This window comes from Callithrix jacchus, chromosome 6, assembly GCF_049354715.1.
Source record: "Callithrix jacchus isolate 240 chromosome 6, calJac240_pri, whole genome shotgun sequence".
NCBI classification, from domain to species: Eukaryota; Metazoa; Chordata; class Mammalia; order Primates; family Cebidae; genus Callithrix; species Callithrix jacchus.
Genome location: NC_133507.1, coordinates 137,267,795 through 137,293,147, shown reverse-complemented (window position 1 = coordinate 137,293,147; position 25,353 = coordinate 137,267,795). Strand labels below are relative to the sequence as shown.

At 39.7% G+C, this 25,353-nt stretch overlaps 1 long non-coding RNA gene across 1 annotated transcript in view; it reads right to left on the bottom strand.

The window, feature by feature from the left end:
- The window catches only part of LOC144576704 (uncharacterized), a 49,542-nt gene extending 48,892 nt beyond the window's left edge, over positions 1-650 (bottom strand). Inside the window, exon 1 of the long non-coding RNA XR_013519088.1 lies at positions 556-650. This is a non-coding gene — a long non-coding RNA (uncharacterized LOC144576704). The remainder of the gene's footprint in view (positions 1-555) is intronic.
- Between the last annotated feature and the right edge of the window lie 24,703 nt (positions 651-25,353).

Here is a 25,353-nt window from a genome sequence, read left to right as displayed (position 1 = left end):
TATATCTTCAGAAGTCAGTACTCTGTGGTGTGTTACACATGATTAAGGCATTAGTACACCTTTGGGCCCTAACATCAGTTAGTATGTCAAATTACTTTCCTACTTAACGATTAATTGACTTTGGTGTTCTGAGAGAATGAGGCATAGGAGACAGAAAGTTGATGAGAAGTTCAGGAGATGAGAGACAGCATTATGCCTAGAATACTGGACTTAATCTGAAGTAGAGATGATTGCATGAAGAGGGGAAATGAAAGGCTTTACTCAGACATGAGGAAACTGGGGGCCAGAAGAGGGAAGAGCCAATCAGGACAATCAATGGAGTTGAAAGGGAAAGGAACTGCCCAGGAATTTCATGCAGGGCTCTGTGGCTCCCTATTCTTTCTCCTTTATCATAAACACTGCCCAAAATGCCTAATTGATTTAAATGGCTGCCTCACCCAAGTACCTGAAAGCAAAACAGAAAGCACACTTATACTGGAAAATCTGAGGTGAGTTTAAAACCACTTTTTACAAAGGAATGTGCAGGGTTTAGAAGAAGCAAGAAGGCTACAGTACCTGGAGGGCAGCTGCTGCCAGCCGTAGGTCTGGAAACACAGAGGGAGGAGAGAGTATTAGACCCAGACAGAAGTGCAGGCAAGACACTCCCTGGCAGGGGCTGTGGCGTTTGGAAGAGGAACAAAGCCAATCCTCAGTGACTTGACAGACAGGCAGGTGGGATAATAAACACCCTGACCTCGCACTACTCTGAGCTTCCGACTTCCTGCAGGGAGGGACCTTTACTGGAAAAATCCAACCATTAAACAGGAAAACCAATGGCAAGGGACCCTTACCTATTTTCAACAAGACAAGAGAAGCTGTTTCTGCCACCTTTTTATAGAGGATTATATTTTAATAAACATTTTTTCAGTTCAAGTGAGTAATACTCTCTTCATCCTCTTCATCATTTGTCAAGGTTTCAGACTAAGAGGGAATTTGTACAGGTGCTAAACTCTGGGCTGAAAATAATGTATCATAGTGGAGACAAAGGAGTACAGACTTAAAATTTCCCTAACTTATAACAGATTTTGATTAGTTGTTGCAACTGTATTCAATCAACAGTACCTAAGCAACTGAACTAAACTATTCCTAAGCGAAAGCCAAAAGAATAAAAATAAAAAATAACAGGCCCATGGAAAATTCATTTTAATGCTGAAAACATTTGCTTTGGTATCACAATCTTAAGTTACTAGAAGATTTTGTACACAGGGACAGATAGGACACACACACACACAGACATCTATAGCCAGCAAATGAATGGAAGCATGTTAGCAACAGTTTATAATTATTAAAAAAAAAAAAGTGAGGGGGGGTGAAAACAATACCCCTGTCATGTTCAGACAGGTTAATAATTGGGGTGCCAGCTCCATGCCCACAACCCACACGTGATCAAGTATTGACCTGAGATTTCAGGTTAAGTGGAAAGTAGAATGTAATTCTAGAGTTGTGTTTTATATAACCTGTAACAAAAAATATTATATAGAACTTTAAAGTCCTAAATATTAAAAATATTCACCTCATACAAGAAAGAATCACTGTTTCACTACTTTACCAATTATAATTTCAACATTTTCTACATAACAAATACAAAAATAAACACTTCACAGAAAATTTTGCTGTTTTGGGGTTGGGGGGTTTTATTTGCTTTTGTGGGGGGAGGGAATAGGGCCTTTTCCTATTTTAGCAAATACTTTTTAAAACCAACCAATCTATAATGGGAAGAGCAAAGTCAAGGCCCTGGTAGATGATGAATACAATTTTTTCTAAAGGGCTTTGCTTTCATTCCTGGAGTGGAGAAAAGAAAGGGAGATCAGCCCTTCAAAGTTCACAGACATTGACTGCAATTTCTCTCTTTGAAGCCAATGTTGAAGGCACCAAAAGCTCTGTAGCTGTTATGTTTTGACCACTGGTATTCTAACCATCAAGTATAGGAGCTAATGGGTCCCTGTATCTCTATTTGCCTTGGTTTAATGATGTCAAGGATAAGATAGAAACATTTAATCCACTGAGTTGTTATTTTTTTCCCAAATCCAACATTCTCACTGAAGAATAACTGGATTTTAGTAGAAGATTTCAGAATTTACTTTTTAAAAAAAACATCTAATGATTTAGAACTGCAATTTTCTACCAGTGATTTTTTAAAAATAAAGATAGTGTTTCTTCTGTATGCTCCAGGATGACTACAAGGGTTGTTCACACCAGTGTCCATCCTGATTGTAGTGCCCATGACACACCAGTTATCACATAGAATATTACCCCAACGTTAGGTTAAACAACAAAACCACATACCATCCTTAACAGACTCTAAATATAAAGCTTATGGACCATGGGAGACATAGTCCTCTTTGTATTTCCCCCAACTCCATACCACATCTTATAAAATTAGACAATATTTATGATATGTAACCAATTTTTATATTATTTTTCTCTATCAAAAATCACTTTTTACATTTACACTAGGTTTTATAACTATATTAAAAATTATATAGACATTAAAAATGTTTTCCAATTCTGATATCACCCAGAATCCTTTTAGTTCTTAATCTTTCCCTTTTCAAATTTGTACTCTTATGTTGATTTATTTCTTGGCTAGATAAAGAGATTCAGAAAGGGTACCTAGGTTTTGTACAAGAGAGGGATCCTGGTTTCGGATGCCTGAAATTTATACTATTTTAGGGGGCATATTTAAGAAAAAAATAATTATGATGATTTATTTTACTGTATATAAACCATACTTCGATTTATTAGGTATCTATATGAATTTGCATTTAGAAGGATAAAGAACAACAAATACAATCTTTTTAAAATACTTATTTTAATTTTTTTTCTAATTTTTAAAATATTTTCTCTTTCCTTTTTTTTAAATTTTTCCTTTTTGAAACTTCCAGGTTCTAAGAGCACTAGGCTCTTGTGAGGAATATTCAACTGAGCCCTTGAACCTGAGAACCTCAATAGTACCCCTCCCAATAGTACCACAACATTATGTGTCAATGGGCTGTGCAGAAGAAATATGAGCTTTGGATTTTATTTTCATTTTATCTTTGTAGAGATGAGATTTCACCATGTTGCCCAGGCTGGTCTCAAATTCCTGAGCTCAAAAGATCCACTTGCCTTGGCCTCCCAAAGTTCTGGGATTACAGGCAATACTGCAAGAATTCCAAGTTGTCTTCCAATTCACTGATTTTATTTCTGCCTCTTAAATCTGCAATTCACTGCTTCCATCACAGTTTTTAAATTACATGACTTCACCTCTAGGAAGTGTTCCCTGACCTCACATCCTGATCTAAATCAAATATCCTCACAATTTTGGGTAATAAAATAAACTACCTATTTTTTAAGTTTTCTTCTGTTTTTTTTTTTGAATAGGTAATTCATTATTTAATTACATAAATGTAAAGTTTTCTTCATTGTCTGTTTGATAAAGGATTTTGTCAGAGATGGTTTAAACCCCTGCCCAAGTCTTTCCAGGTCTGAAGGGAAGAGTGGGGTAAAACGAGTTGTGGTTGCTTTGTTTAGTCATTTTAGAGGACCAAACCTCTTCAGTAGGGAGTGAGCACAACATTCTGAGCCATCAGTCTTTTCCTTGGTAGGCTGTGGCAACCTCCCAAACTACCACCTGTAAATGGCAAGGCTATCCTTGCTGGGGGTCAGCTGTGACAGGGCCCTCTTTCTCTGTTGAATGCACCATCCCAGAAAAGGGCGAGATTGAAATGCAAGCCATTTTCTCTCGCTTTGTGTGCCATACGTACAGGCATCTCTAAAACCTTAGCGTATCTTTCTGATGTGCTTAACAATTTTTTAAATAAACTTGCTAGTATTAAAATATGTTTGCATTTTTAGATGAAACCATACTTGGCAACAGCATTATTATTTAGCGAAATACAAAAACAAATTACTATGATCGTTTTCAAAGATTTGCATCGTATTCACAACTGAAATTGGCTCCTGCTTGATTTTTTTCCAATTCCCTTTGTTAGGCTTTGATATCCAGAGATATGATAATTTCATAAAATGAATTGGTATGCTTTCCATCTCTTCCTGCATTGAAGGATATTTTAAGTAGAAACAAAATTACCCATCTCCTTGTTAAGTGTTAAGAATGCATCCATAAAATTGTTTTAGTCTAGTGTCTTTTCTGGAAGTAAGCTTTCTGACAAACAATATTTACCTGAAGAAACACATATCTCTTTATGTTCATTTTGTGTAAAAAAAAAAACCTCATCAAAAAGATTGCAAGATGATTGTAATCAAATTCCAGAGTATATATTAACTTTTGCCTATTAATTGTTTGGGTGTATAATTTTTTAATATTTAGCTTCTTATTTCCAACCCTCACTCTGGCCTTCCTCCCATTCACACACACAGTGCCTTCATTTTGCTGTTACTTGGTTTTTTTTCTTGCTCTCTTTTTTTAAACTTTGCAATATACTGTGAAAATATTTTCATGCAATAAATGTTTCTAATCATATCACTTTGATGGCTGCCATTTTACAACAGATGAGACACTTTATTTCATCAATTGTGGAAGATGAGCTTTTAGACCTTTTAATCCTCTTTTATAATCACTGTCTCACAAGAACACCTTTTCTCAGAATGATCCTCTCTTTTTGACAGCTGAGAGTTCTCACTTATCTGTCCTGTGATTCACCTCTATTTACCCAATCCTTGCAAAAGCAGATAGAGGTGTTATCTATGTCGGTTAAAATGCTTTCATCAGAAATTGCAAGTATACCTGTACAAATCTTTGATAAAAACAAAAACAAAAAAACAGACAAAGGAAAGCATTTTCACTGCTTTCTCGTGCTGGTGGCCCATGAACTTGGGGAGTAAGAAGGAACTCCAACTCCAAACCAAAGGCCATCACATCGGAGAGTGTCCCTCTCTTTGGAGGAATTCTTGGCTCCTCTGCTGTGGCACCTAGCTAGCTGGAGCAGCACTTCCCTTTCCTACCTGGCATAGCTGCCTCATTAGGATTCAGCAAAGGAAGTCCTAGCTTTTTGCCTAGGAATGACCAACTACATGAAGTGTGAGCTCAAATAATTTAAGAGCCATGGTAGCAACCATGCTTTATGTGAGCCATGACCAATGTCACAGATATTGGCACCTCAAAGACCTCCCGAAGCCCCTCCAGCTGCCTCTCTAAGGTAGAAGGTGCTTCCACCTACTTCTCTATCTGGCTTTTTCTTGCACAGAAAACTACTGGTCTTCTTATCCACCATTCCACTTCGTCTGTCTGCATATATCCTCCATGAATTCCACCCAGTGTGAACATATGGATGTTACCCTGTTCCGGTTTTAGCAATGCTAAAAAGTGTCTTCTGCATTTTTATGGCTATTTGGGAAAGGGGAGAATTCAAACATGTGTGCTCAAATTGCCACCTTGAACCAGAAGCTCTGTATTTTTTTTCTGTAAAAAGGGCTAAAATGATATGCTTTACCTAAGAAGTCATTTTCAGAAAAATGAGGATTTTCTACTAAGAAAATGTTTCCTTCACATATTAAATGCAGAAGAAAATGTAGTTTATTCCTACATTTCTCCATTGCCTCTTGGACTTCATCAAATAGAAGCAAGCTCTGACACTTGGCACCCTGAAAGTACGAGGGAAGTTATTTCTAGACTAAAAGGTTGAGATAATTAAAGACTGTGGTCTTTGTATGCCTATCGTCTTGCACAAAATAGGTGCTTGATAAATACTTTTAAGTTAACTTAAGAAATACTTATGCAGACAACTGCTTCTTTAGCACTGTGTAACATGGAGGGTTTATGACAAACCCAAGAGCCTTGGAGCAGAATGACAACATAGCACATAGTGCTACTTACATCCTTTATGTATTAGTCCATTCTCATGCTGCTAATAAAAATATAAACAAGACTGAGTAATTTATGAACAAAAGAGGTTTAATTGGCTCAGTTCCACATGTCTGGGGAGGCCTCACAATCGTGATGGATGATGAAGGAGGAGTAAAGTCACGTCTTACATGGCATCAAGCAAGAGAACTCATTCAGGGGAGCTCTCATTTATAAAACCATCAGGTCTTGTGAGACTTATTCACTACCATGAAAACAGTATGGGAAAAACCTGCCCCCATGGTTCAATTACCTCCCACTGGGTCCCTCCCATAACATGTGGGGATTGTGGGAACTACAATTCAAGATGAGATTTGGGAGGGAATGCAGTCAAACTATATCACTTTTCTAAGGAGAAAGGAAACGTAATACTCCTCAATTGCATAGGCAGAAAGTAGAATACCATAAACTCAGCCTGGGAACTCAGGGTCATAATAATAAAATACATCATGTCAGGTTTCACAAAAATTAGAACATAGCACATTTTGTCATTTCCTCTATTTGCAATGGAGAAAAGACTATGTGGTAGCAGAGAGAGAGGGAGGAAGGGAGGGAGTTATTCTAAGATGATTTACTTCCTCTAATCTATGAGAAACATATTTTGGAATTCTCACCAGAAGACTTGAGATTTTTAGATTTGGAATTGTGTGACTTCAGGAATTAATATTTGGCTTTTTTTTGTATTAGGTAAAGACATTTGCTTTTTTTTGTATTAGATAAAGACATAATTTCTGAATTTTTTGAATTCAGAATGCTTTTTGAAACACAAGTCTCTAAAAATCTTAAATGTAAACTATTTTTTCTACTTTAAAACATTTAAAATGTGGGAGTGAGCTTTGTAAATGAAACTGCTATCATCATCTACATCAACTTTGTATAAAGGAATTCCTTATCATAAGAAAGAAAAGGTCATTTTTACCAAAAGAGTTCTTTAAAAAACTGTTCAGAAAAAGGCTGTATGCGGTGGCTCATGCCTGTAATCCCAGCACATTAGGAGGCTGAGGCAGGTGGATCACTTGAGGTTAGGAATTCAAGATCAGCCTGGCCAAGATGGCAAAACCCCATCACTACTAAAAATACAAAAATTAGCCAGGCGTGGTGGCACACACCTGTAATCCTAGCTACTCGGGAGGCTGAGGCATGAGAATTAATCGCTTGAACCCAGGAGGCAGAGGTTGCAGTGAGCAGAGACTGTGCCACCACACTCCAGCCTGAGTGACAGAGCGAGACTCCATCTCAACAAATTAATTAATTAATTTAAAACAAAAATATAAAACGGTTTAGAAAAAAACTAAGATATAATGTAGTGAAACTTTTAAGAACAAATACGTGCTTCCATTGGCAAATAATTATTGAAGGTCTACTACATGGCAGACTCTGTTACAGACATTGGGGTTTAGAAACAAACACAAAATTCCTTGCCTTCATGGAGCTGACATTCTAGTGGGTAGAGACAGAAAACAAACATAATACATGAGAAAATATTTAGTATGTGATAGAGTGATAAACACTATGGAGAAAACTAAACAGTGAAGAGGATGGGGAGGACAGAGGTAGGGGGTTGTATTGATTTATTTATTAGTTTATATTAGTTCTGTGTGAGTGTTTATAGGTACTATGACCACTATCCTAAACTTGGCTAGGATATAGCCAAGTTTAAAACACAGATTTATCTTCTTACAGTTAAAATAACACAGATTTATCTTCTTACAATTCTTCAGGTCAGAAGTACAAAATAGCAGGACTGTGTTCCTTCTGGAAGCTCTAGGGGAGAATCCATTTCCTTGTCTTTTCCAGCTTCCAGAGGCTTCCCATGTTCCTTGGCTCATGGCCTCCCTCCAGTGATCACATCAGTCCCACATCTGCTTCAGACATCATATCTCCTCTGACCCTCATTCTCCAGCCTCCCTCTATAAGAATCTTAGTGATGACATTAGCCTCACCTGGATAATCCAGAATACTCAACAATTGCAGAACATTAGCCTAATCACATCTGTCATGTCGCTTTTGCCATGTAAAGTAACATTCACAGATTTGGGGGATTAGAATGTGGGATTTGTGGGGGGATACATTATTCTATCTAACATAGGGGAAGATTGCAATTTTATTTATGGTGACTCTGAGTGAGTTCACTGAGAAGGTAACATTTGAGTAAAGATGAAGGAAGTGAAGGAGCAAGCCAAAGAGGACATCTAGGGGAAGAGCTTTCTAGCCATAGAAAACAGGCAGTCGTGCAAAGACCCCAAGGGAAGAGCAAGCCTGCCACATTTGAAGGACAGTGCAGAGGCCACTGTGACAAGAAGAGGAGCAGGAGAAAGAATGGAGTGGTCCAAGGGTGGAGGAGAGCAGATGGCATCTGACCTGAGGTCATGGTACCGAGTTGGTAGTTTATCCTGAGTGGACTAGGGAGACTTTGGAGGCATCTGAGAAAAGATAGCATCTGGCTTATAGTTTTGAAATATCAGTCTCAATAAAATTCTATGCCTTTCATAAAGGGAAAGTGTTTCCTCACGGAGAGGCTGGGAGTCTGGCTGGGGGCTCTACAGGAATCCAGAAAGGAGATGATGGCAGAATCTGGGATTGAGGGATGACAGGTTTCTTGTGACAATTGATATAAACAGGACAGAGTGAGAGTAGTCAACGATAGTCTCCAGGCAACGTGGAGAAGTGAGAGAGTCGGAGTGGGGCTCTCTTACTTTGTGCAGATGGAGCCAAGGAGGTGGGGAGGAGAAACACTTTACCCTGAAAATATAGAGCAAAGCCCAGAAAGGTCTAAAAATTTCCTGCTCCTCTATAGGAGCTTTCAGTAGCACCTCTAATGCACACTGTGCACACAACCCAGTCATAAGCAAGAGCTGCCATCATCCATCCCAGCCTCTATCCCCTCTCTCCTCCTCCCTTCCTCTCCCCTCCACAGCTCTACACCTCATAAGAGAAGTTTGACTCTCAGTCCACTGGTGGAAGTGTCAAATAATTACCTACTTCTTTATTCCTTTTAAGTCAATGCACACCAGGTCTAAGTTCCTATCTTGCTAGGCTGGTGGAAAATCCAGACCTAATTTTGCAAGCAGAAGCACCTTTTCCTAAATAGGGACAACTCACCCCAGGATTTGATGACAGGGAAGAGGAGTATTTGAGGACCTTTGAGCATTGATAGACAAAATAATATTTGTCTTCATTTAAATCACCAGGCAGCTGAGTCTCAGGCACTACAGAGACCTGGGAGTTTCAGATTTAATGTGTTTCCTTTGGGCCTAGGAGAATCTCTTGAACCTGGGAGGCAGCGGTTGACAGCATAAAATACTCAGTTCTTGGTACATAATTTTGCTAAGGCTTTAGAAGGTTGGGTATTATCTTGTTTTCCAAAAATGATGAGTGTGATGCCAGTGCCATAGAAATCTGTATGCCCTATCAGCTCTCTGCGTTCTTCAGAAAGTGAGGGATTTGGTGTGGAACTAGTATAATTTTTGAGGTCCAGAAAGAATCACCCCTTTCCTCTTTCAACATACCCATAGCCCCATGCCCTGAGACTGAGCTGCTGAATAGTAAATTCTGGATAATGGTTTTTGAACTTTAATTTTAACATCAGACATTTGGACTTTGACCTTTCAGTGCACAAGAACAGTGACATTTATTTATAGAATATAATATTCTCTAGACTTTAGTATCTGTGGCTTATAATTTAAAAGGAAGCTTTTTTCATGGACTTTATAATTTCTTCCCAGGACTTTGATCATTAAAAAACTATTATGGTTACATTTGGGGGATCTCTAAATTGTTGAAATGTACTATGGAAATTTCTATTCATTTCGTTAGTGGGGTGTTTTTGTGATTTCATTTGACCTCTGAAAGACTATAACGGATGACCCTGGACATCAGGTGGGATGGGAAAGAGAATAGGAAGTAAATATTCAGTCTTTGATACAAACTGCTTTGGAGTTGGTGGAATTAACATCCAGGCATAACTGGTTTTATAATGCTTGGTTTTATTGCACCTCACAGATCTTGTATTCTTACAAATTGCTGGTTTGTGGCAATTGAACAAATCTATTGGCATTATTTTTCAACAGTATGTGCTCACTTTTAGTCTTTGTGCCACATTTTGGCAATTCTCATATTTTAAACTTCATTAGTATTATTAAATCTTTTATAAATGACCTTTAATGTTCACTATTGTTACTATTCGGGAGCAACACAAACTATGCCATACAAGATGGAAGAGGCCAAGCGAGAGGCCAGGCATGGTGCCTCATACCTGTAATCCCAGACTTTGGAAGGCCGAGGCAGGTGAATCTTGAGGTCAGGAGTTCAAGACCAGCCTGACTAACATGGTGAAACCCCGTCTCGACTAAAAATTAAAAAATTAACCAGGCATGATGGTGTGTGCCTGTAATTCCAGCTACTCAGGATGCTGAGGCAGGAGAGTTGCTTGAACCTGGGAGGCAGAGGTTGCAGTGAGTCGAGATCACGCCATTGCACTCCAGCCTGGGCAACAGAGCAAGACTCCGTCTCAAAAAAAAAAGAAAAAAAGAAAAGATGGAGGAGAACTTCATCAATAAATGTTGTGTGTGTTCTGATTGTTCCACTGACCAGCCATTTCTTCATCTCTCTCTCTCTCTCTCTCCCCTTTGGCCTCCCCATTCTCTGAGACACAACAATATTGAAATCAAGGCCATTTATAACCCTACAATGGCCTCTAAGTGTTCAAGTGAAGGAAGTGTTGCAGTTCTATCACTTTAAATCAAAAGCTACAAATGATTAAGCTTGGTGAGGAAAGCATGAAAAAAGCCAAGATTAGCTGAATGCTAGGCCTCCTATGCCAGTTAGCCCGTTTGTAAAAGCAATGGAAAAGTTCTTGAAGAAAATGAAAAATGCTACTCCAGTGAACACACGAATGATAAGAAAGCAAAAGTGCTTTCTTGCTGATATAAAGTTTTAGCCATCTGTATAGAAGATCAAACTGGCTATAACGTTCCCTTAAGCCACAGCCTAATCCAGAGTACGTCGAACTCTCTTCAATTCCATGAAAGCTGAGAGAGGTGAAGCAGCTGCTGAAGAAAACTTGGAAGCTAGCAGAGGTTGGTTCACGAGGTATAAGGAAAGAAGCCATCTTCATTACATAAAAGTGCAAGATGAAGCGGCGGGTGCTGATGTAGAAGCTGCAGCACATTATCCAGAAAAAATCTACAGCTAAGATAATTGATAAAATTTGCTGCAGCAGATTGGGTGCAGTGATTCATGCCTGTAATCCCAACACTTTGGGAGGCCAAGGCAGCTGAATCACCTGAGATCAGGAGTTCGAGACCAGCCTGGCCAGCATAGCAAAACCCCATCTCTACTAAAAATGCAAAATTAGTATTGTGTGTGATGTGGTGGCATGTGCCTGTAGTCCCAGCTGCTTGGGAGGCTGAGCCAAGAGAATCCCTTGAACCTGGAAGGCACATGTTGCAGTGAGCTGAGATGGCATCACTGCACTCTAGCCTGGGTGACAGAGTGAGACTGTCGCACACAGAAAAAGGTTTCTGCAGTAAACTGCAGATTTTCCATATATATAAAGCAGTCTTCTATTGGAATAAGATGCCATCAAAGACCTTCATAGCTAGGGAAGAGAGGTCAATGCCTTGTTTCAAAGCTTCAAAAGGCAGGCTGATTCTCTCATTAGGTGCTAATGCAATTGATTACTTAAGTTGAAGCCAATGCTCATTTGCTATTCTGAAAATACTAGGACCTTTAGGAATTATGCTAGATCTACTCTGTTTGTGCTATATAAATGGAAGAACAAAGCCTGGGTAACAGCACATCTGTTTACAGCATGGCATACTTTACTGAATATTTTAAGTGCATTGTTGAGAACTACTGCTCAAAACAAAAGTTTTTTTCAAAATAGTACTTCTCATTGACAATATATCTCGTCACCCAAGAGCTCTAGTAATGTACAACGAGATAAATGTTGTCACGCCTGCTAACACAGCATTCATTCTGCAGCAAATGGATCCAGGACTAATTTTGACTTTCAAGTCTTGTGGTTTAAGAAATACATTTGGTAAGGCTGTAGCTGCCATAGATAGTAATTCCTCTGGTGGATCTGGGCAAAGAACACTGAAAACCTAGAAAGGTTTTACTATTCCAGATGCCATTAAGAACATTCATGATTCGTGGGAGGAGATCAAATTTTCAACATTAACAGATGTTTGGAAGAAATTTCTTCTAATTTTCATGGATGACTTTGAGATGTCCAGACTTCAGTAAAGGAAGTCATTGCAGATTTGGTAGAAATAGCTAGAGAACTAGAATTAGAGGTGGATCCTGAAGATATAACTGGATTGCTGCAATCTCTTAATCAAACTTTAACAGAGGAGGAATTGTTTCTTATGAAAGAGCAAAGAAAGTGGTTTCTTGAGATGGAATCTACACCTTGTGAAGATGTTGTGAACACATTGAAATGACAAATTCATTAGACTATTCCATAAACATAGCTGATAAGACAGTGGTAGAGTTTGAGAGGGTTTACTCTAATTTTGAAAGTTCTACTGTGGGTAAAATGCTTTCAAACAGCATTATAGGCTACAGAAAAAACTTCTGTGAAAGGAAAAGTCAGCTGATATGGCATACTTCATTGATATCTTATTCTAAGAAACTTCAGCAACTAACACCCTGATCACACAGCAGTCATCAACATGGAGGCAAGACCTTCCACCAGCAAAAATATTACTACTTGTTAAAGGTTCAGATAATCATCGTTACCATTTATTAGCAATAAGATTTGTTTGTTTGTTCGTTCGTTTGTTTGTTTTTTGAGATAGACTCTCCCTCTGTCCCCCAGGCTGGAAGGCAGTGGCACAATCTCAGCTCAATGCAACCTCTGCTTCCTGGGTCCAAGGGATTCTCCTGCCTCAGCCACCCAAGCAGCTGGGACTACAGGTGCGTGCCTCCATGCCTAGCTAATTTTTTGTATTTTTAGTAGAGATGGGGTTTCACTGTGTTAGCAAAGATGGTCTTGATCTCCTGACCTTGTGATCCACCTGTCACGGCCTCCCAAAGTGCTGGTATTACAAGGGTAAGCCATCACGCCCAGCTAGCAGAAAGGTATTTTTAATTAAGGTATGCACATCGTTTCTTTAGACAGAATGCTATTACACACGTAATAGACTACAGTACAGTAGAAATATCATTTTTGTATGCACCGAGAAACCAGAAAGTTTATGTGACTTGCTGTATTGCAACATTTGCTTTATTATGGTCATGTAGAATTAAACCCACAGTATCTCTGAGTTATGCCCGTTTTTCTCTGATTCACTTCAGAGCTCTGGGTATCAAATATTCACTGCCCACTGAAGATCCAGAGGGATCCTCAATGAATTGGTTTTCACTATTGGGGGAGGCCCTATAAATGAGGGAATAGAACTGTCCTTGGAGGGAGGTAGCCACATTTCTGATTGCTCATGAATTTCATAGTTAATTCAGTGGGTTAAGAAAACAAAGAGCTAGGAGATACTAGGTCGGAACTTTCTCCTCATTCATGACATCTCCAGCTTCACTAGATGCAACAGCTCTTGCCTTTCTCAACTCCGCCCGCCAATTCTCAAGGAAGAATGACTTATCTAATTGGTAAATTTGAAAAGAATAAATAGGGCACATTCACTAGACCAGCTTGCTCACAGAGGCCCCTTTGGGAGGCCCAGTCCAGGACTGAGAAGAAAGTCTGCTTGGTTGTATGGTTCATATTAGGAAGTCCGTCTGAAGCCAACTGACATCTAATGCCAATTTCATCAGTTATAAGGGTGGTATTTGGGCTCCTTATTATTTTTCTTATTTCTCAATGGTTCAGAATCTAGACAGCAAAGACACCTATTTACTGGGTCTCTGAAAGATCACATCAATGGAGAAATAGGCATTCTTTCCTCTGCTAAATTAGTAGAATAAAAGCCTGGAGCTGCTGATAGATAGCTTATCATTGTATAACTGGGGGTGGGAGGAATCCTGCCTGCAAACAAGCTAGTGTGGAGAAAGCAGGGCCAGGAGGATTGGAAAGAGTCCAAGTTCTGATGACACATAGTAAACATCTGCATCCAGCTGTGTCTGATGCCTGTGAACTTTTCAATTAGAGGAGCCAACATGTTCACTCATTTGTTCAGGCCAGTTAGAGTTAGATTTTAGATGCTTGTAATTGAAAGAGACTTGACCAGTATTGTTTAGGGATGGGCTAATTTTTTGAATCTCAGTCACAGAAACATCTGGCTTTTTAATTTGCTTCTCAATTAAATAAAATGTAAGTTAAAAAAAATTGTACACCACTGGCATGAGCTTATTACATTAGTTGCCTGGTTCAGAAAAAGTTAGTAGCTCCTCCCAGCCTCACTACCTTTAGAGAAGCTCTTGTCAGACACCTGGAAGGGGAAGATGGATGGGTGTGACTGAGGAATAGAATGTTACTTTCCCAAATAAGAAAAGTGCTGCTTGGTAGATAACTACATCATGTTATCTCTTGTTTGTGAGCTTCGGATAGTGAGTTAATTTTCTTTACACTTGAATATCCATATTTGATTTAAAAATCTCTTAGTAGTTCATATTTGAAATATTAGAAAAAGTGGCACTTCTTTTGGGGAGTGGGTTAATGAGAACTGAAAGAAATGTGATAGAAGAATTAATTATGCTTCCTTGAAGGAAGCATCAGGAGAAAAGTTACATTAATTAAAAATTAACAGCATTAAGGGTTTCCAACTGATTTTGTGTTTGTCTCATTAATGTGAGCAGGAGTACAAACACGTCTGTCATCATCAAAGAATTTCCTGAAGACTTCCTTATCAAGGCTCAATTGTACACGGAGACAATTGCTCTGGGGCAAAAGAAAATCATGTGGAACAGCAAAGGGTGGGAATTCTACTAGGAATGAAGATGAAATGCTACTAAGATGAGAGCTAAGAAGAGCACCACTGGGTCATATCTCTGAAATAGGATACCCACGGTGTATAAAATTTGGTGATCACAAGGGATGAAGACAATAGGGTTGAAGAGGCCAACAGGAAATCTAAACACAGACAAGTCACTTAACTGTGAAATCGGTTGCTTAATGGTTGGTATGTCTAGACTGAATCCACACATAACCAAGCATAGGAACAGGAAGAAGTTCCAAAAACCAGGGGTGAGAAATAGGTTACGCTTCTGCCTGAATTTATGAAAAGAAACCATGTATAAATTAGATAACTCCCAGAGTTTATGATTTTTATGCATCTTTGTAGGTTTGCTTTTCTCTTTTTCATTCTTATAAAAGTCCAGTGAAGTCTTTAGGCTACTTACACATTGATGAAACGACCTCTGAAACTTACTGTCAAAACGGAATGACTTTACTTTATTAATTTTAGTAAAACCTTTTCATGATATTTTTCCAAGTGAATGTGGGTAGTAAGATTGTGTATAGGGATGCTACCATTTTAATCTCAATTTGGACAAAATGGAAAATTAATCTGCGGAAGTAATACAAGTTAAATTATCTTTAATTCTTTATCAAAGTAGCTGGAAAAAAACTAAAACAGAAAAGGGGTCAAAGAAAATGGCATCACTTACCTAGGAAGATAGTCCAGCTAATTTGTGTCGAGTCCATATCTATCAATTGCTATCTGTTTTAAATATTAAACTGAAAAATTAGGTTTCCAGTGTATACAGAAAAAAGCCTTTCACTGACTATACAAATATGATAAAAAGTTTTTAACTTTATGTGTCATATATGTGACTCCATATGTCATAATAAACATTTCTCCAATAAAGTTCCCACATAATGCTTCTCTGTAATTTTTTTCTATACAACCCATAACTTCTTCTATTATTAGTTTTGAGACAGAGTCTCACTATGTTGCCCAGGCTGGAGTGCAGTGGCGCTGTCTTGGCTCACTGCAACCTCCACCTCCCAGGTTCAAGCGATTCTCCTGCCTCTGCCTCCCAAATAGCTGGGACTACAGGTGCCCACCATCACACCCAGCTAATTTTTGTATTTTTAGTAGAGACAGGGTTTCACCATATTGGCCAGGTTGGTCTCGAACTCCTGACCTCGGGTGATCCACTTGCCTTAGCCTCCCAAAGTGCTGGGATTACAGGTGTGAGCCACCACATCCAACCACAACCCATAATTTTTACAACCTTTATTCTTAATTACAATGAATATGATCGATTTAAAAATAACATTTTATATTTATTTTCCTCCTGAAGTAAATACATGTATATTCTTTCAACAGGTCACAAAGGCCTTCTAGGCCAGAGAGCTCAGCACACTCCCAGCAGGGATGCAGTATGATAAATTCTATTCATTCGGTTCTGTTTATTTACTCATGTAACAAATTAAATCTTGTGAGAATCAGTGTCATCTTCATTGTTACTTCTGCATTATTGCATTTGTTAGGGTTCTTTCATTGCAGGCAACAGAAACCAAGCAAGGCTATAATGGACAAAAAGAGAAATATGTTGAAAGAATACCAGGGTTTCCTAGAATCAATATGACTCTGGAGAACTGGGCTTGAGGTCAGACACTTCTCTGAGCTCCAGACCTTAGCAACTACGAGTGGATTTCTTAAAGGCACCTCAGGATCTCTTCCTTCCTTTCTCAGACAAACTTCTCTCCTGCTTAAAAATCTTCCATAACTCTCCATTGCCTTTAGAACAGTCAAGAACGTATGCTCAAAAAGGTCTCTCTGACTGTATTAATCTGTTCTCACACTGCTTAAAGAACTGCCCAAGACTGGGTAATTTATAAAGAAAAGAGGTTTAATTGACTCAGAGTTCCATACGGCTAGGAGGCCTCAGGAAACTGACAATCATGGCAGAAGGAAAAGCAGGCATGACTTATATCGCAGCAGGCAAGAGAGAGTGAGACCATGTGAAAGGAGAACTATCACACACTTATAAAATCATCAGATCTCATGAGAACTCTTTATTTGTCATGAGGACTGCATAGGGGAAACTGGCCCCATGATCCAGTCACCTCCCAACAAGTTTCTCCCTCAATACATGGGGTTTATAGGGGTTATAATTTGAGATGAGATTTGCATGAGAACACAGCCAAGCCATATCACTGACCTTCAGTGACCTTGAATATGTTGCCTGCACTAACTACTCCTTTCCCAACTCCCGCTCAGCACCCCACCCCTTCCAATCAGAGCTCTGTCTAACTCGTCAGCATCTGGTCATGCCAAGTTTTCTCCACCAGTAAACTAGAGCTTCTTAACTGGTTTCTCACAGCCCACAGCACTTCTGTAAGTTTATCACAAAGATGTCAAACTATTGAACTGTTTGAGATGGCCAGAAGCAGGGGCAGGTCCATTGATGCTTATATGCAATGAGGTTAAAAATACCAGGATGTGAGCTCCTTTCAGTCGTGTTGGTCTCCTTCCCATCTGCAAGTGCTTCAGCCTCTCCTCCGCATCCAAGCGTCTATCCATGATTCTCCCACTGCCCAGAATACTATGCCCCAACTCCTCACCCAGCTTTCCTTTTGAGACTCGAGTTTTGCACCAATTATTCTAGGAGACCTTCGCCAACTTCCCATATTTGGTTAGCACACCCTATCATTCAGACCCACAGAACTCTTTACTCAGTCTTTTGAAATACCTGTAGCACTAGAAGTCATTTTCATGAATGTCTGACTCTCCCCACTATATACCCCGTGGATCGGGGTCTCAGTCTTCTGGTTCACTGCTACATTTCCAGCCACAGAAAGAATGCAGGCAGATAAACATTCAATAAATTGTTGGTGCTGAGTGATTGTTGGCACTCATGATTCCCTAGATTTAGATAAGTAAAAATAAAAGCAATTATTATCTTGTAAGTTTAGACTCTTTTAAAATTGTTTTTGTAATTAGAATCCTTTCTTATTTGGAAATAAAGAAAGTGAAACACTGTAAATAGAAACTTACAATACATCTAAGGTGGCACATCCCACTAGTGGGAGATCAGTAATGAGAACTCGGGTTCTCTGCCTTGCTGCTCTGTTAATTAGAAGTTTGGGAAAACTTTGGGCAGGTCTCTGACTTTTTTTTTTTTTTGAGATGGAGTGTCACTCTGTCACCACGCTAAAGTGTAGTCTTGGCTCGCTGCAACTTCTGCCTCCCAGGTTCAAACAATTCTCCTGCCTCAGTCTCCCAAGTAGCTGGGACTACAGGCATGCACCACCACACCCGGATAATTTTTGAATTTTTAGTAGAGACGGGGTTTCACCATGTTGGCCAGGATAGTCTTGATGTCTTGACTTCGTGGTCTGCCTGCTTTGGCCTCCAAAGTGCTGGGATTACAGGTGTGAGCAACCGCGCCCAGCCAGGTCTATGACTTTTTAAGGCTGAAATCCTGTAGAGAAACTAGAGCTCTTTTTCAGAAAATAACACATGACTGACTGCCACAGTCATAGACAGAATTTTAGTTAGCATGAGGTATTGGTCTGACCCATTATAGCAGCATAATCATGCTCATATTGCTTTCTGTGGATTCACCTGAAATTTCAAGCATTAAGAGAAGTTTGGTTATACAAATTTTTTATTCTCTGTCACCTATCAATTTGTGTTTTGATTTAAAAATGCATCCAAAAAGATAAAAAGGAAGAGCTTTGAAAATATACCATTGTTATGGTTATTCAAAAAAATGTTTTATAATTTTGTAAAATTGCTAGCTCCCTATTTGGATTTTTTTCTCTGATGAGTCCACACAATTCACAGAGGCAGCTAAAAAGAAGGAAAAAGGCTTCTGGTAAGAAATATAAGAAGGCAAATGTAGCAACCATGTGTAATTCTGATTTCTTTTCAATACATCATGTGACATTTCTGATTATAAATTGATGGCAGACATGCACTGGTTTGAATAATTTACAATTATGTAATGCAGATATGCTATTCATAACAATGTACCAGATGGAAAATGTGAGCACTTTCAATGGAAAGTGAGTTATTTGGTCTTCCTATTTTGTAAAAATCTTCAAAGCCTAAATTAAAAGCAGAAGAGTGCATTGTACAGTTTCAAGATCTAAAACCTCTACCATACTCTGCAAATCTCTCAGCAGTGTGAAGGACGGCGTGTTCAGCTGGCCAGACAGACACTCTTATCTATCTTCCAGTGTTGTTGCTCCACTCTGGGATGACTGGGTTAAAGAAAAATGTCCTCTGAAATGAGCATTTCCAACTCTAAATACGCTACGTGAACCTTGAGGCCAGACAGGGTTTATTTTAGTTTCTGTTCCCAGTGCTGTGTGTGCAGCCTCATGTTGAAAGTTTTCTCATTCAGAAAATATTTCAATCTTTCATGGTTTCACAGTGTCCATATAAAAGAGGACTCAGTGCACAGAGAAATAATCTCTTAGCCACTTGAAATGTATTTATTTTCTTTTTGTATTGCCTGAATAATTTACGTGTTATATTTTGCTACTTATGGAGATGAGGAACTTAAAAGGCAATTTTTTAGAGCTAAGGAAGTTTTTTCTCTTCCATAAACATCAAGCTCTACCCAGAATGTCCTCATCAGCAATATAATAAAAGATCAATATTTAATACATAAGGAGACATAGAAAAATTCACACTTACATTATTGCCATACACCTCAATGAATTAAACAACTACGAAGAGTGAAACTGAAATGTCAAAATGACAAAACCCCTAAAAGGGAAATATCTCCATTGGCCAACAATCTATAAATTATTTCTACCTTAAATACCAGCATGAGAAATACAGCATACATTATAGTTGGAAAATAGGAAACAACGCTTATGTGACAAGGCCAGTGTGGCGTAATCCAGTCCTTCCACTGCCCTGCCACTTCCTACTTCAATCCATCGCATATGGAACTGCCAGAAGAGCCTTCTGCAGCTCTGAACATGTTGCTCCCTGGGCTGAAAATATTCAAAGGCTTCTTATCTACAGAATACTTAAAAACCCTCAGAGTCTTTAGTTTTGGGCTTGAAATACGTTGAAATATTTATAGATAGTAATATTATGACAAAGATTGGCTTCTAAATAACCTGGGAGACAGAAGAGAGGGAGGGAGGAAGCAGGGGCACAGATGGAATGAAATTGATCCTGAGTTGGTCATTGTAGAAAATGGGTGGTAACCACATAGGGTTGATTATTCAACTTTCCCTGCTTCTATGTGTTTATAAAGCTAAAAATTAAACAACAACAACCTTCTCCTTAATGTTCAAAACCTTCAATAATTTGGACCTAATAATATATCTTTCAAGTTTACAGTGAACCCCCTAAGCACCTAAAGTCACATCCAAATTTGTTGTCAAAACGTTGTCCCTGCATATGTCTTTTGTTGACTCAGTGCCTTTGGTCCAGCCATTTTTCCTTCCTGGAATGTACGTCTCTCTCAGCTTCGTTTACTGGTCTGTATTTTTGGAGCCTGAGTTTTCCCCTCTTTAAAATGATGGGTATGGGCCAGGTGCGGAAGCTCATGTCTGTAATCCCAGCGCTTTGGGAGACCAAGGTGGGTGGATTGCCAGAGGTCAGGAGTTGAGACCAGTCTGGCCAACACAGTGAAACCCCATCTCTACCAAGAACACAAAAATTAGCCAGGCGTGGTGGCATGTGCCGGTAATTCCAGCTACTCTGAAGGCTGAGTCAGGAGAATCACTTGAACCTGGGAGTCGGAGGTTGTAGTGAGCCAAGAGTGCACCACTGCACTCCAGCCTGGGCAACAGAGCAAAATTCAGTCTCAAAAAAATAAAATAAAATGACAGGTATGGACTAGATAATTCCCAAGGTCTCTTCCAGCTTGAAATTACTGAATGAGGCTTGACATTCACTTCTAAAGACAAAAATCTATTTAGGAATAAAGTCTATGAAAAGAGGCCTCAACTAGCTACAGTCTGAACTGGGACTGATATCACCTGTAATGTTTGGGGAATTTCAAAAAATTTGTTTCCTCTTGGCTGGATGCAGCGGCTCATGCCTGTAATCCCAACACTTTGGGAAGCCGAGGCAGGCAGATCACGAGGTCAAAAGATCAAGGCCATCCAGGCCAACATGGTGAAACCTGTCTCTACTAAAAAATACAAAAACTTAGCTGGGTGTGGTGGCACACGCCTGTAGTTCCAGCTACTCGGGAGGCTGAGGCAGGAGAATTGCTTGAACCCAGGAGGTAGAGGTTGCAGCGAGCCGAGATCTGGCCATTGCACTCCAGCCTGTCACCTGGTGACAGAGTGAGACTCTGTCTCAAAAAACAAAAAAAAAATTAGGTTCCTCTCCCCCACCTTTTAAAAAATATTTCACTATTATTGGCCTTTTAGAAACCTATCATCTCAAATGAAAGCTGGCCTAAATAATCTAGAAGGTCCACTTAGCAATATATTCATACTTCTGTGGAGACGGGATGTCTTCGGGATATAGATACTTTGAGACTGAGACTAGATGGTAAGGACTGGTTGTAGGAATTTGGCTAAAGAGTGTGAGTTTGTGAATAGTGCAAATGAAAAATGGGTTCTCCATGTACCATCTGAACACAGTTCTCTTATTTCAAATGACTTAGAGCGAACATTTTTGTTACTTAGATTTTCATTAATTGTTAATTAAAATTACTTGAGTGATTAAAAACTCTTGGCAGCCACTGAAGGTAACAAAGAGCAAAAATCTTTTAATAGATTATTTAAATCTACTTAATTTGGTTATTCAAAATAAATAAATATTCTTATTGTCTGATTATGAAAGTCACACATGTTTGAACCAAATGGCTTTGGTTACGTATCTCTCTGTTCCTCTTCCTTGATCACTATCCCTCCTCACCCACCCACCCAAGTACAACAGGCATGTTTGCCCTCTGTGAGCCTGTCTGATTGGATTGGGGGTAGAGACTCTCACTATCAGGGTTCTATAGCAGTGACTAATCAATCTGGATGTTTAAATTGGAAATGTTAAATCAGAGGCTCTGTGAGCTGACTGTTAGAACTCTTGGTTGACAACGACAGAAATGCAAACTCAAACATGCTCAAACAAAATAAATAACTTACTGGCTCATTAACTTAGAAGTCCAGAAGCATGATATGTACAATGCAGCAGGGTATAGATGCTCAAATGGCATCTTCAGGTCTGAGCCCCTCAATCTCAGAGCTCACTTTTCTTTGGGGTGACTTCATTCTCAGGAAGTCTCTTCCTACACAGAGACGGAGTAATCACCAGTAACATCACACCTATATGCTACCATGTTAGCAAATCCAAACTGAAGCGTGATTATTAATTATTTAAAAATTATCAGGGCCGGGCGCAGTGGCTCAAGCCTGTAATCCCAGCACTTTGGGAGGCCAAGGCGGGTAGATCACGAGGTCAACAGATCGAGACCATCCTGGTCAACATGGTGAAACCCCGTCTCTACTAAAAATACAAAAAACTAGCTGGGCACGGTGGCGCGTGCTTGTAATCCCAGCTACTCAGGAGGCTGAGGCAGGAGAATTGCCTGAACCCAGGAGGCGGAGGTTGCGGTGAGCCGAGATTGTGCCATTGCACTCCAGCCTGGGTCACAAGAGTGAAACTCCGTCTCAAAAAAAAAAAAAAAAAAAAAAAATTCTCAGTAAAGGTCTCCTTTGGCCTAGTTTGGACTGTGAGCCCAGCCATGAATTAGTAGTAAAGGCTATTGATAATTATGCACTGTAATGATCTGATTACTGGGACCTGAATCAAAATCCCACCCTGAGATCAGCCGGACCTAAAAAGCGTGCACTGAAAGTGGAGAATGAACAGGTCTTTAGAGGAAAATCAGAATGTTCTCTCTTATTACGGGGCCATATATTAGAAAAAGAGGTGATAATATTAGGTTGGTGTGAAAGTCATCTTGATTTTTACCATTATATTCAATGTAATATACTCAATGGCAAAACCATGATAACTTTCACACCAACCTTATACTTAGTTAATTGACTATTAATTCGCTGATCTGCTGATTGACTATCTAGGGCCAGCCTTGGAACAGCACCTTCTTGGAGAGAAGATATATAAACAGAAAGCTACTAGCAGAATGGACTGACTGAGTGGCTACAGACTTGGGCTTTTTATGATCTAAATGGCTGTGGTGCTTTCCCGTTCAACAAATTGACTGTTGAGCCTTATTTATTGGTCATTGTTTATCTTTGTTTGGATTATGATGGGAGAGAATACCAAGGCATTTGGGTCAATCAGATGTTGAAGAAAACGCATATTTAGGATTCCTCCCTGGTCTGCTGTATATTTAAACATGGTTTCCCAAATTCCTGGCCAGGCACAGTGGCTCACGCCTGTAATTCCAGCACTTTGGGAGGCCGAGGTGGGAGGATCACTTGAGCTCAGGAGTTTAAGACCAGCCTGGCCAACATGGCAAAACCCTGTCTATATTAAAAATACAAAACTTAGCCAGGTGAGGTGGCGGGCACCTGTAATCCCAGCTACTCAGGAAGCTGAAGTAATAGAATCACTTAAACCCAGGAGGCAGAAGTTGCCATGAGCCCAGATCATGCCATTGCACTCCAGCCTGGGCGACAGAGCAAGACTTCATTAAAAAAAAATTCCTGGAGTAAGTCTCAGGTATCAGAATTAAGCCTACTTATCAAATATAGCATAGTAAGCTATGGATCCCAATGTGCCTTGTCAGTTGATTTTCTCGTTACTTAGCATTGAAGAAAATAAACTATACAGATTCATATTTGCCAACAGGCAGAATATATGGTTCCATTCACTGTCTAAATAAACAGTTGTAATCAGTTCCACATTTCTACAAAATGCAAACCTTTTATTGGTAAATTTGTTATAATTTAGAATGAATACAGCGTCCCTCTTCATGCTTATAAAAATTCAGTTTACGTCAATTCAACTCAAGCCTCACCTCCTTTACAAATCATTCCTTGATCACTTTGCCTACAATTTTCTTTCACTTCTTTTTTTCTCTCACTTCTTTTTTTTCCTCTCATTTTCTTTTTCTACAATAATAATACTAAGAGTTACTCATTGAGCAATTGTTATGTGCCAGGCACTCTGCTAAATATTTGTTAAGAATTATATCTCAAACGCTACCAACAAGGTAGGTTACTAAAGATGATGCTTGTTTTGCAGAAGCACCAAGAAGCTAAAAAGCTTTGTCCAGCATCACCTAATTTAGTGACAGAGCATGACTTTGAACCCAGATAGTCTGATTCTAAAGCCCGTGTCCTTAGTCACTTTGCTACACAAGCTTTCACAGCACTTATGATTGTGTTATGTTATGTGTCAAAAGGGATTTTGCAGGTGTAATTAAGGTGATTGATTAAGGTTATTAATTAAAAGCAGATTATCTGGTGGGCCTAATCTAATCACAGGAACTTTTTAAAAGCAGAGTTGGCGGGTCACGGTGGTTTATGCATGTAATCCCAGCACTTTGGGAGGTGGGCAGATCATGAGGTCAGTAGATCGAGACCATCCTGGCCAACCTGGTAAAACCCTGTCTCTACTAAAAATACAAAAATTAGCTGGGCGTGACCGCATGTGCCTGTAGTTCCAGCTACTCAGGAGGCCGAGGCAAGAGAATTGCTTGAACCCAGGAGGCGGAGGCTGCAGTGAGCCGAGATCACACCATTGTACTCCAGCCTGGGCGACAGAGCGAGACTCCGTCTCAAAGAAAAAGAAAAGGCCAGGCACGGTGGCTCAAGCCTATAATCCCAGCACTTTGGGAGGCTGAGGCAGGTGGATCTCGAGGTCAAAATATCAAGACCATCCTGGTCAACATGGTGAAACCCCGTCTCTACTAAAAATACAAAAAATTAGCTGGGCACGGTGGCATGTGCCTGTAATCCCAGCTACTTAGGAGGCTGAGGCAGGAGAATTGCCTGAACCCAGGAGGCGGAGGTTGTGCTGAACTGAGATCGCGCCATTGCACTCCAGCCCGGAGAACAAGAGCGAAACTCCGTCTCAAAAAAAAAAAAAGGCAAAGAGCTTTCTCAGACTGGTGAGAGGAAAGGTTAGAGAAATTCAAAGCACAGGCCACTGCCACCTGAAGATGGAGAGGAATGTGTGCAAGGACTACAGCTGCTTCTGGTTTCTGAGAACAACCCTGGGAACTGAGTTCTGCAACAATCAATCTGAGTATGGAGGCAAACTCTTCTCCAGAGCCTCCAGACAAGACTCCAGCCTTGATTTTACCTGCATGAGATCCTAAGCAGAGAACCCAGCCAAGCTCACCCAGATTTCTGACCTACTGAACTGTGAGATAATAAATTAGTGCTGTTTTAAGGGGCTAGATTTGTGGTTATTTGTTTCATAGCAGTAGAAAACTAACGCAAGCCTGGACACAGTGGCTCATGCCTATAATCCCAGCACATTAGGAGGCCGAGGAGAGTGGATCACCTGAGGTCAGGAGTTCAAGACCAGCCTGGCCAACATGGTGAAACCTTGTCTCTACCAAAAATACAAAAATTAACCAGGTGTGGTGGCAGAGGCCTGGCCAACATGGCAAAACCCATCTGTACTAAAAGTACAAAAATTAGCCAGGCATGGTGGTGTATGCCT